This window comes from Schistocerca cancellata, chromosome 1 (genome assembly GCF_023864275.1).
Source record: "Schistocerca cancellata isolate TAMUIC-IGC-003103 chromosome 1, iqSchCanc2.1, whole genome shotgun sequence".
NCBI lineage: Eukaryota > Metazoa > Arthropoda > Insecta > Orthoptera > Acrididae > Schistocerca > Schistocerca cancellata.
In genome coordinates this window covers 299,111,132-299,124,160 of record NC_064626.1, presented here as the reverse complement: position 1 = coordinate 299,124,160, position 13,029 = coordinate 299,111,132, and the positions used below count along the sequence as shown (strand labels likewise).

General features: G+C 38.0%; 1 protein-coding gene across 4 annotated transcripts in view; it reads right to left on the bottom strand.

Moving 5' to 3' along the window:
- LOC126171962 (ankyrin repeat and SOCS box protein 3-like) overlaps window positions 1-13,029 on the bottom strand; it is a 255,336-nt gene that overhangs the window by 224,608 nt on the left and 17,699 nt on the right. The gene's annotated exons all lie outside the window — the stretch shown is intronic.

Sequence of the window (13,029 nt, the reverse complement as noted above, 5' to 3'; positions counted from 1 at the left end):
ACAGTTTATTGTCTCTAAAATGGTTGGAGAAGCAGCTATATGGGCTACCGACGCAAGCGAATGTTGTTCTTCATGTCAGGAATTTGAATGGCTATTTCTGGCAAAATTCTGGTCATTTAGCAAACAAGAAAGATTACGAAATGAGGTTTATAATCCTGAGATATTCAATCCTAAAAAGGGTACTCTTAGGAATTATTTTGAAAAGTACATAAATAAGACGAAATTCTGGTATAATCCTATTTCATTTAGTGAAGTAATAAGAATTTTAAGATCTAGAGTGCCAATTTATATTCGAGAACGTCTAGTAACGGTGCCCGATGACGATATTGAGTATTTTTTGTCCATGGTAGATGAAGTAGACATTCTGTTATAAGATGCTAGACATCAGAATATTAACAATAATTATTGTCAATTTAACATAGGTAATGGTAATGGCACCAACCTTAAGTACAACAATAACAACTTCGCTCGGGGAAACAGCAATCGAAATGGGAATAACAATAATATTGATCAAAGGCAAAATTTTAATTCTGGGCAAAGGTATAGACCTTCTTTTGGGAACAATAATCCGAATTTTGGTAACAACCATTATTATGGTTCTAATAATAATAATTTTGGAGTCAGGAATGGTAATAATACATCAAATGATGTCCAGAATAGGAAGTGTAGATCTACAGAAAGCCAATCACAAAATTTTAATGGAATGCACAATATTTCTGCACTGAGTACATCTTGGGCACGTAATCGAAATGTACAATGGGAGGAACCATGTGTGAGTAATGGTAATAGTAATTTCAGAACCAGTATGAATAGTGCTGACAATTCAATACCGTTATCCGATAGAAAAGGTTTTAATAATACCGATGCTTTAGGTAACGGTCAACTGAGAATAGTAGAAGTACACGACGAACCCAAACTTACGACCGAAACTAGGGAGGTAAACTGAATCCAGTCAGCTTAGGCCTTCCTCGGTTGGCTGGAGGGAATCAGGAAGGCAAATCGTGTGACACGTACATACTCCGATATAATAATGAGAAAGATATCCGAGAAGAACTGTTAGAGGAAAGACACTGTACGAAGACCAATAAAGAGACTTTATTAGCCACAGTGGAGGTAAAGATTGGAGAAATTCCTGTGCAGATATTGATAGATACTGGGTCCTCAGTGAATGTCATGAATTACAGTTTCTATAAGCAGATTTGTCGATGTAAAACGATGTGGGCTTTACCGGTATCTGGGTGCTCGATCTCTGGGGCATTTAGTGCTAAAGCACAACGTGTTAGGATGCAGGTTCAAGTTGAGACTGAAATACAAGATGATCGACTAATAAGCAACTTCTTGATTGTTGAGAAACTTTCTGTAATGTGTATTTGGGGTTGGAATTTCCTAAGAGATCACAGTACTATCTTAGATATTAAAGAAGGTACGTGTAAGTTAGAAATAAGCGATAAATTTGTTGAGTTAAAGTTCATGAAAAGATTTGATGTTCATGGAATGCACTGTAATAGCTTTAATACAAGCATCATCATCATCATCATCATCATCATCATTTAAGACTGATTATGCCTTTCAGCGTTCAGTCTGGAGCATAGCCCCCTTATAAAATTCCTCCATGATCCCCTATTCAGTGCTAACATTGGTGCCTCTTCTGATGTTAAACCTATTACTTCAAAATCATTCTTAACCGAATCCAGGCACCTTCTCCTTGGCCTGCCCCGACTCCTCCTACCCTCTACTGCTGAACCCATGAGTCTCTTGGGTAACCTTGCTTCTCCCATGCGTGTAACATGACCCCACCATCTAAGCCTGTTCGCCCTGACTGCTACATCTATACAGTTCATTCCCAGTTTTTCTTTGATTTCCTCATTGTGGACACCCTCCTGCCACTGTTCCCATCTACTAGTACCTGCAATCATCCTAGCTACTTTCATATCCGTAACCTTAACCTTGTTGATAAGGTAACCTGAATCCACCCAGCTTTCGCTCCCATACAACAAAGTTGGTCAAAAGATTGAACGGTGCACAGATAACTTAGTCTTGGTACTGACTTCCTTCTTGCAGAAGAGAGTAGATCGTAGCTGAGCGCTCACGGCATTAGCTTTGCTACACCTCGCTTCCAGTTCTTTCACTATGTTGCCATCCTGTGAGAATATGCATCCTAAGTACTTGAAACCATCCACCTGTTCTAACTTTGTTCCTCCTATTTGGCACTCAATCCGTTTATATTTCTTTCCCACTGACATTACTTTCGTTTTGGAGATGCTAATCTTCATACCATTGTCCTTACATTTCTGATCTAGCTCTGAAATATTACTTTGCAAACTTTCAATCGAATCTGCCATCACAACTAAGTCATCCGCATATGCAAGACTGCTTATTTTGTGTTCACATATCTTAATCTCACCCAGCCAGTCTATTGTTTTCAACATATGATCCATAAATAATATGAACAACAGTGGAGACAGGTTGCAGCCTTGTCTTACCCCTGAAACTACTCTGAACCATGAACTCAATTTACCATCAACTCTAACTGCTGTCTGACTATCCATGTAAAGACCTTTAATTGCTTGCAAAAGTTTGCCTCCTATTCCATAATCTCATAGAACAGACAATAACTTCCTCCTAGGAACCCGGTCATATGCCTTTTCTAGATCTATAAAGCATAGATACAATTCCCTGTTTCACTCATAACACTTCTCCATTATTTGCCGTAAGCTAAAGATCTGGTCCTGACAACCTCTAAGAGGCCCAAACCCACACTGATTTTCATCCAACTGGTCCTCAACTAATACTCGAACTTTTCTTTCAACAATACCTGAGAAGATTTTACCCACAACGCTGATTAAAGAGATACCTCTGTAGTTGTTACAATCTTTTCCGTTTCCATGTTTAAAGATTGGTGTGATTACTGCTTTTGTCCAGTCTGATGGAACCTGTCCCGACTCCCAGGCCATTTCAATTATCCTGTGTAGCCATTTAAGACCTGACATTCCATTGTATTTGATGAGTTCCGACTTAATTTCATCCACCCCAGCTGCTTTATTGCACTGCAATCTACTGACCATTTTCTCCACTTCCTCAAATGTGATCCTATTTCCATCATCATTCCTATCCCATTCTACCTCGAAATCTGAAACATTACTGATCGTATTTTCACCTACATTGAGCAACTCTTCAAAATATTCCCTCCATCTGCCCAAGGCATCCACAGGATTCACCAGCAGTTTTCCTCACCTGTCCAAAATACTTGTGTCATTTCCTTCTTACCTCCCTTTCGAAGACTGCTAATTACACTCCAGAATGGTTTTCCAGAAGCTTGACCCATAGTCTCCAATCTGTTTTCAAAGTCTTCCCAAGATTTCTTCTTGGATGCTGCAATTATCTGTTTGGCTTTGTTTCTTTCTTCAACATAACTTTCTCTGTCTACCTGAGTTCTAGGATGTAGCCATTTTTGATACGCCTTCTTTTTCCTTTTACACGCTGCCTTGACTGTATCATTCCACCAAGCTGTTTGCTTCATCCTACTTTTACACACTACTGTTCCAAGACATTCTTTAGCGACTTCTAGTACTGTGTCCCTGTACCTTGTCCATTCCTTTTCCAATGACTGTAATTGACTACATTCAACTAACTGGTACCTTTCTGAGATCGCTGTTATGTACTTGTGCCTGATTTCCTTACCCTGAAGTTTCTCCACTCTTATCCTCCTACATATGGACCTGACCTCCTGCACTTTCGGCCTCACAATCCCAATTTCACTGCAGATTAAATAATGATCAGTGTCATCAAAGAATCCCCTAAATACACGTGTGTCCCTCACAGCCTTCCTGAATTCCTGATCTGTTATTATATAGTCAATGACAGATCTGGTTCCCCTTATAAGATGTTTGAATAATGACATTTTACTGCAAGGTGGTGATGATCATTGCGAGGATCATACAAATGAAATCAGTGAAAATATTATTAATGATAAAGTATCGGAATCAGAATATCTCACGGATTTTCAAAGGGAAGATTTATCTTCAGTGTTAAGGAAGTTCAAATCCATTTTTAATATAAAAAAAAAAACCAGGAGTAATAAAAGGGTTTGAATATAACATAAGGGTTTATCCGCATAAGAATTTTTGTAGAGTAAATTACTCAATACCGTGGTCAAAAAGAGAAGGTGTTCAAAAAGAGATTAAAAAGATGCTAGAATGGGGTATTATTGAACCATCCAGTTCTGAATATTGCAATCCATTGTTGGCAGTGGAAAAGGCAAATTGTGATCTAAGATTGGTTCTAGATGCTCGAGACATCAATAAAATTTTAATACCCGTGAGAGCACGACCTGAAAACCTTGAGGAATTGCTACAGAAATTCTATGGAGTCTCTTTTTTAACTTCTTTGGACCTCTGAGCTTCTTACTGACAAACAAAAATAACGGAGGAATCACATAAATATACGGCATTTGTTTTCGGTGGCCGGTGCTATCAATTTAAAGTCATGCCGTTCGGATTAAATATTAGCGGAGGTGTTTTCATAGCCACACTGGATACAGTCTTGGGAACTGAATTACTCGAAGCAGTGAGCGTATATGTAGACGACTTATTGATAGGTACTCAAACTTGGGAAGAGCATTTATATTTGTTAAATAAAGTTTTAGAAAGATTTAAAGAGTATGGGGTTACTGCTAATTTTACAAAATCTAAATTTGGGAGAAATAAGATCAAGTTTTTGGGGCACATTATTTCACCTAGTGGTATTATACCCGATCCCAAGAAATTAGACAGTCTAAAGAATATTCCTTATCCAAAATCTAAAACACAATTAAAGTCATTTCTGGGATTGGTGACATTTTGAGAAGGTTCTTACCTACCCAAATTCTTAATAATGACGTTTTAATAAATTTATTACGGAAAAATGTGTCATGGAATTGGACTACTGACTGTAAGGAAACGTTTGATAATATTCGCGATTCCTTATTACAAGCAGGGATTTTGAGGCATCCGGACTCGGAAAAGGATTTTTGCATTGCAGCTGACGCGTCAAACGTCGGACTGGGTAGTGTTCTATTCCAAATGGAGAACGAGAATGATCCTAATACTATTAGAATTATCAGTTTTGCAAGTAGAATTCTATCAGCGTGTGAACGGTCGTATAGTACTACCAAGCTGGAAGTTCTGGCCATTGCCTTGTCATTGAAGAAATATAGATATTTTGTTTATGGTAAAAAGATTATGGTTTACTGTGACCATCTAACAGTGTCATTCTTGTTATCCAATAAAATGTTACATGCCAGGTTAACTTGCTGGGTACTACTGTTGCAAGAGTATAAGATCGATGTAAAACATGTGAAGGGTCGAGACAACGTAGTAGCAGATGCGTTGTCCTGATTACCTAAAGGTTTAAAAGAAAATAATTATGACGACAGTGAACACAATTTTAAATTATTTTTAATTAGATCAACATCTTATAAAAAGGAGTTTGATGAAATGTGTAACAAAATCACTGAACTGCAATGTGCTGATAAGAAGTGGGGCAATATAATATGATCTCTGAAACAAGTGAGTAGCGTGAATGGCAATAAATATCAGCTGACCGGCGGGACATTGTACTATCGTAAAAACGCAGATTCCAACTATTTAATATGCGTACCTACTGAATGTTCAACTATGTTTATTTGGTATACTCATTTAGTTTGGGGATGCAAGGGTGTAAAGGAATGTGTAAGCAAATTATTAAGATATTGTTTTTACCCAAACTTGAGAAAATATGCAGTACAAATTTTGTCTAGATGTGTTTTGTGTCAGAAGACTAAGCCAAGTAATATCAGTAATAAAGTAGAATTACATCCTATCATTCTGTCTAGACCACTGGAATAGGTTTCGTGTGATATAATCGGGCTGTGGCCGATTGTGAAGGGAAATTTTCGATACGTGATAGGTTTTTATGATGTGTTTTCGAAATTTATTAAGTTATATCCTATAAGAACTACGAATGTAAGACCTATGTTGAGGATATTTGTGAATAAATAAATTTATGGTGTAGGGAAACCAGAAAGAGTAGTTACAGATAACGCATCATATTTTATTAGTAAACGTTGGAAGCAAGTGATGTCCGAACAGAAAATCCAGCATACCTTCATCTCCAAGCACAGACCTCAAAGTAGCCCGATAGAGCAGGTATTTAGAGAGTTGAATAGATTTATGAGGGCTCACATTTTGAAGGACCATGTAAGATGGACTGAAATGTTGCCAATTTTCGAAAATATACATAAATTTTGGAAGCATGGGAGGGGAGATAAACGATAGAAATGGTTAAATTATTAGTTATTCTTATATATGAGAAAATCAATATTATAGTCACAGAACGTAGGTCTTGAACACCAAAGATGGCGTTTACTAAAGTATAAATAGACATACAATGCAATTATGATACTCCAGTCTCTATCCTCTAGTCTGTTCGAAATCAATTAGGACGTACAGCATTAGGAAGCAACAATAGGAGCTTTATTAAACCAGGGCACAAGAATAAATCGCAACGAGATTGTTTTATGAGAAGCATTAATTTCAGATCAGAATTAGAACTTTTGTCATATTAGAGGAACGGGGACATGATCAATAGTCTCTCTGACTTTAACGTCACTTCGTGTGAAGATTTAAATATCTTACGGAATTAACGATTTTTGGACAGATTCGGAATTTGTATTGTGATAGTGGAAAAGCTTTACTTCACCCAACTAGTAATCATAGTTCGTGACAGTTTACGGGATATTAAACGGGAACAATCTTTTTATCGAAAGTAACAGAACATTGTTTAGTATCTCTGATATTGACGGGATTCCAGATTAGATACTTATTCAAAAAAAACCTTTGAATGTGATTGTATGAATGAACTGATTTATTAATAATTATTGTTAAATAAAATAACATGTTAATTTGAATCTGACTATTCGTCTTGAACTTTACTTCGATTTAGGTTCATAAATAATTAGGTTACATGATTTTCACCAAGAATAAACTGCAGACTAGTAAATGAAACAAGTGAATGAGACTCTATTGAAAACACTAGTATTAATTTACTAATGGTTTTTTCTTCAGAACTAGGAAGACAATATGTGTAGTGACTCACTGGGGTTAATTTAAGAACTAGCCGGGATAAAACAAAACTCTTCAATGCCAGTCAATGTATAGATAAATTAACATTCCTACTTTCATGCAAGATACGGAAGTCAGGATAGAAAAAAGGGTTGCTACACTAACCATGTAGCTGCGTGCAGGGTGCACACAATGATTTATTGTACAGGGTGATTCAAAAAGAATACCACAACTTTAGGAATTTAAAACTCTGCAACGACAAAAGGCAGAGCTAAGCACTATCTGTCGGCGAATTAAGGGAGCTATAAAGTTTCATTTAGTTGTACATTTGTTCGCTTGAGGCGCTGTTGACTAGGCGTCAGCGTCAGTTGATGCTAAGATGGCGACCGCTCAACAGAAAGCTTTTTGTGTTATTGAGTACGGCAGAAATGAATCGACGATAGTTGTTCAGCGTGAATTTCGAACGAAGTATGGTGTTAAACCTCCTGATAGGTGGTGTATTAAACGTTGGTATAAACAGTTTACAGAGAATGGGTGTTTGTGCAAAGGGAAAAGTTCTGGACGGCCGAGAACGAGTGATGAAAATGTAGCATGCATCCAGCAAGCATTTGTTCGCAGCCCAGGAAAATCGACTCGCAGAGCTAGCAGAGAGCTGCAAATTCCACAATCAACTGTATGGAGAGTCCTACGAAAAAGGTTAGTTATGAAACCTTATCGTCTGAAATTGGTTCAAGCACTGTCTGCAGCTGATAAGATTAAAAGAATCGATTTCTGTGATTTTATCCTTGCTCAAATGGAAACAGATGAATCTTTCGTTTCAAAGATTGTGTTTAGTGATGAAGCAACTTTCCACACTAACGGGAAAGTCAACCGTCACAATGTCTGTATATGGGGCACTGAGAATCTGCGGGAAACAACTCAGTATGAACGTGACTCGCCTAAGGTGAACGTTTTCTGTGCCATTTCAGCCAATAAAGTTTTTGGTCCCTTTTTCTTCGAAGGTGCTACTGTAACTGGACTACAGTATCTGGAGATGTTAGAGAACTGGCTGTTCCCTCAGCTCGAACAAGACGCACAACAATTCATATTTCAGCAGGATGGAGCGCCACCACATTGGCACTTATCTGTCCGTAACTACCTGAACGTCAACTACCCGAGGCGATGGATCGGCCGCCAGGCAGCCCGTGACAGAGCACTTCATCACTGGCCTCCAAGAAGCCCTGATCTTACCCCCTGCGATTTTTTCTTATGGGGGTATGTTAAGGATATGGTGTTTCGGCCACCTCTCCCAGCCACCATTGATGATTTGAAATGAGAAATAACAGCAGCTATCCAAACTGTTATGCCTGATATGCTACAGAGAGTGTGGAACGAGTTGGAGTATCGGGTTGATATTGCTCGAGTGTCTGGAGGGGGCCATATTGAACATCTCTGAACTTGTTTTTGAGTGAAAAAAAAACCTTTTTAAATACTCTTTGTAATGATGTATAACAGAAGGTTATATTATGTTTCTTTCATTAAATACACATTTTTAAAGTTGTGGTATTCTTTTTGAATCACCCTGTATTATGTGACTCTCCATCCATTTCATACGATACATGTAGGAAACCCCAAAGTATTAGTGTAAGATCCAAATAAATACCATCACCGATGAATTATTAAAATCCTAGTCACCAACTACCAAAGTTTAAAGTGCTTCTAAAAAGCAATGGAGCTCACATAATATATTTAAAGGCAAAGCACAGTGAAAAATAAATATGTCTGCTCGTGTATGTATATGAATATAATAGAGGGAAACATTCCACGTGGGAAAAATATATTTAAAAAGAAAGATGATGAGACTTACCAAACAAAAGCGCTGGCAGGTCGATAGGAACACAAACAAACACAAACATACACACAAAATTCTAGCTTTCGCAACCAACGGTTGCCTCGTCAGGAAAGAGGGAAGGAGAAGGAAAGACAAAAGGATATAGGTTTTAAGGGAGAGGGTAAGGAGTCATTCCAATCCCGGGAGCGGAAAGACTTACCTTAGGGGGAAAAAAGGACAGGTATACACTCGCACACACACACATATCCATCCACACATACACATATGTGTGTGTGTGCGAGTGTATACCTGTCCTTTTTTCCCCCTAAGGTAAGTCTTTCCGCTCCCGGGATTGGAATGACTCCTTACCCTCTCCCTTAAAACCCATATCCTTTTGTCTTTCCTTCTCCTTCCCTCTTTCCTGACGAGGCAACCGTTGGTTGCGAAAGCTAGAATTTTGTGTGTATGTTTGTGTTTGTTTGTGTTCCTATCGACCTGCCAGCGCTTTTGTTTGGTAAGTCTCATCATCTTTCTTTTTAAATATGTGTATGTATATGTGTGGATGAATGTGTGTGTGTGTGTGTGTGTGTGTGTGTGTGTGTGTGTGTGTGCGCGTGCGAGTGTATACCTGTCCTTTTTTCCCCCTAAGGTAAGTCTTTCCGCTCCCAGGATTGGAATGGCTCCTTACCGTCTCCCTTAAAACCCACATCCTTTCATCTTTCCCTCTCCTTCCCTCTTTCCTGACGAAGCAACCGGGGGTTGCGAAAGCTCGAAATTTTGTGTGTGTGTTTGTGTGTTTTTTTATTGTGCCTATCTACCAGCACTTTCCCATTTGGTAAGTCATGGAATCTTTGTTTTTAATATATTTTCCCATGTGGAATGTTTCTTTCTATTTTAAAAATAAGGTAATTCATAGCAAAGGCCATTTTATATTAAGTGATGCATAATGAGTGGCCTTAACGAATGGGGAAGAATGGACAATGGGGGAGTGATGAAATTGATGACAAAGGTGTAGAGGTTAAGTTTTTAAGTGAACAGAAAGACTTAATGGGGACTGATTCGGTAGACAATAGTGGTTATAAAACAGACATGAATGTAGCTTTGAATGATGGGTATGAAAGCCCTATTGTAGATGAGATAATAAAAGCATTAATTGGTAAAAGTAAATAGAAATGTAGATTCAAAATTGGCTGATATGGAGAAAAAGGTGGAAGAGGTACATAATCTAAAGCATAGAGTGTGTAGTGTCCCAAACAGTCCATCATTTGTTAGTTGTAAGAAATTTAATAATTTTGAACCATATGGGGAAGGGCATCCACTGGATTTCATTAGGGAATTTAATGATTTGCCTGAAACACGGAATGATAAAGAGGAAATGTCTTTTGCGAGAGTTTTTTTTGAAAGTGGGTGCTTATGGATGGGCAGCTGAGGTACTTCTTGGCATCGCTTTAAGAAAGCATTTTTAGATGAATATTGGTCCAAAGAGAAGTGGCAGAGAATTTTGAGGGGAGGAGAGAGATTTGACCCTATGAAGGGTACTATGAAAGGTTTCTGTGTTTTGGATAAGCAAACTGAAATATTTGGACAATGGCCTAGGTAGTGAATCAATAATTATGGGTTTAGAAACTAAGTTGCCTCAGAAAGTTAGAGAATTGCTTGTACCTGCCCCAAGGGGTTATATTGGTGATTTTTTGAATTATGTTGATAAAGTGGAGAGGGTGAAGCCCTCAGTGGAAGATCGTAGAAGGAATTTTGATGATGATAATCAATCAGGGAGAGAGTTTCAGGTAAATAAGATGAACAGAACTAATTATAGTAGAAATTCAAGGAATGGTTGGATGGAGGATAGCCATAATGGGCACGGAAATAGTAGGAGAAATTCAAGGAACAGAAATGAAGGAGAAGATGGTAATTCATACCCATTCCTTCTGATTCAAGTACAGGTCTGCAATCAATCTTCTCTACCTTCACTTTAATTTCTTTCCCCTTAAAATTTAGGTTGAAGGCACCAACATTTACCAGTTGTAGAAAAGACTTCTGTAGCACAGCATAAATAATCTGTTACTTTTATGAAAGAGAGTAATAAGATATAATTTCAAAGGTTTCAGGTTTCCAGCAATCTTACTTAAATATAGGAAAAACATGCATTACTCATTGTAGAGGCCTCCAAATGCCTACATTAATACAGTATTATTTTAATAGAAATAGTAGTAGTAGTAGTAGTAGTAGTAGTAGTAGTAGTAGTAGTTGATGTTGTTGTTATTGTTTTCAGGGATGTTTGCAATTTATGCACAATATGGTTACATCTGTATTAATAGTGATGTTATTTGTAAACAATTTACAATGATCAGTACAAAACAAACTGTACCTTTTACTAACATGAAAGAACATACTCATCCACATATGAGGCATATCTGGAAAGTAAGAACCATTTGGGGGGGGGGGGGGGGGGGGGGTGTTTCTTTTAAAACATTTTTTGACCCAAAATTTGTTTTTAGAAAAAAGAGCATACCTTAAACTGTTTTTCTGCATAGTTAACACCATTGTTCAGGCATCTGCCATAGTGGGAAACTAACTTTTCTATGCCTTCTTCATAGAAGGATGGTGCCAGTGAAGACAGCCACTGCTAACAGCATTTTTTGCATCATTTTCTGCTTGTTCAGATCCTTCCCAGGAATGAAACAGTCACAGCGGTACAATAACTATGAAACACTGTTTCATCTACATCTACATGCATACTCTGCAAATCACATTTAAGTGCCTGGCAGAGGGTTCATCGAACCACCTTCACAATTCTCTATTATTCCAGTCTCGTATAGTGCGCAGGAAGAATGAACACCTATATCTTTCCGTATGAGCTCTGATTTCCCTTATTTGATCTTGGTGATCATTCCTCCCTATGTAAGTCGGTGTCAGCAAAATATTTTCGCATTCGGAGGAGAAAGTTGGTAATGGGAATTTGGTGAGAAGATTCCATCGCAACGAAAAATGCCTTTCTTTTAATGATGTTCATCCCAAATCCCTTATCATTTGTGTAACACTCTCTCCCATATTTCATGATAATACAACACGTGCTGCCTTTCTTTGAACTTTTTCGATGTTCTCAGTCAGTCCTATCTGGTAAGGATCCCACAGTATCCTAAAAGTGGACAGACAAGTGTAGTGTAGGCAGTCTCCTTAGTAGGTATGTTACATTTTCTAAGTGTCCTGCCAATAAAACACAGTCTTTGGTTAGCCTTCCCAACAACATTTTCTGTGTGTTCCTTCCAATTTAAATTGTTCATAATTGTAATACCTAGGTATTTAGATGAATTTACGGCTTTTAGATTAGACTGATTTATTGTGTAACCGAAGTTTAATGCGTTCCTTTTAGCACTCATGTGGATGACCTCACACTTTTTGTTATTTAAAGTCAACTGCCACTTTTAGCACCATTCAGATATTTCTTCTAAATCGTTTTGCAGTTTGTTTTGATCTTCTGATGACTTTAGTAGTCGATAAACAACAGCGTCATCTGCAAACAACCGAAGACGGTTGCTCAGATTGTCTCCCAAATCGTTTATACAGATAAGGAACAGCAAAGGGCCTATAACACTACCTTGCGAAACGCCAGAAATCACTTCTGTTTTACTCAATGACTTTCCGTCAATTACAATGAACTGTGACCTCTCTGACAGGAAATCACAGATCCAGTCACATAACTGAGATGATATTCCATAAGCACGCAATTTCACTACGAGCCGCTTGTGTGGTACAGTGTCAAAAGCCTTCTGGAAATCCAGAAATACGGATTGATCTGAAATTCCTTGTCAATAGCACTCAGCACTTCAAGTGAATAAAGAGCTAGTTGTTTTTCACAGGAACGATGTTTTCTAAACCCATGTTGACTGTGTATCAATAGAGCATTTTCTTTGAGGTAATTCATTATCTTCAAACACAATACATGTTCTAAAATCCTGCTGCATATTGACGTTAATGATATGGGCCTATAATTTAGTGGATTACTCCTACTACCTTTCTTGAATATTGGTGTGACCTGTGCAACTTTCCAGTCTTTGGGTACAGATCTTTCGTCGAGCGAACAGTTGTATATGATTGTTAAGTATGGAGCTAATGCATCAGCATACACCGAAAGGAACC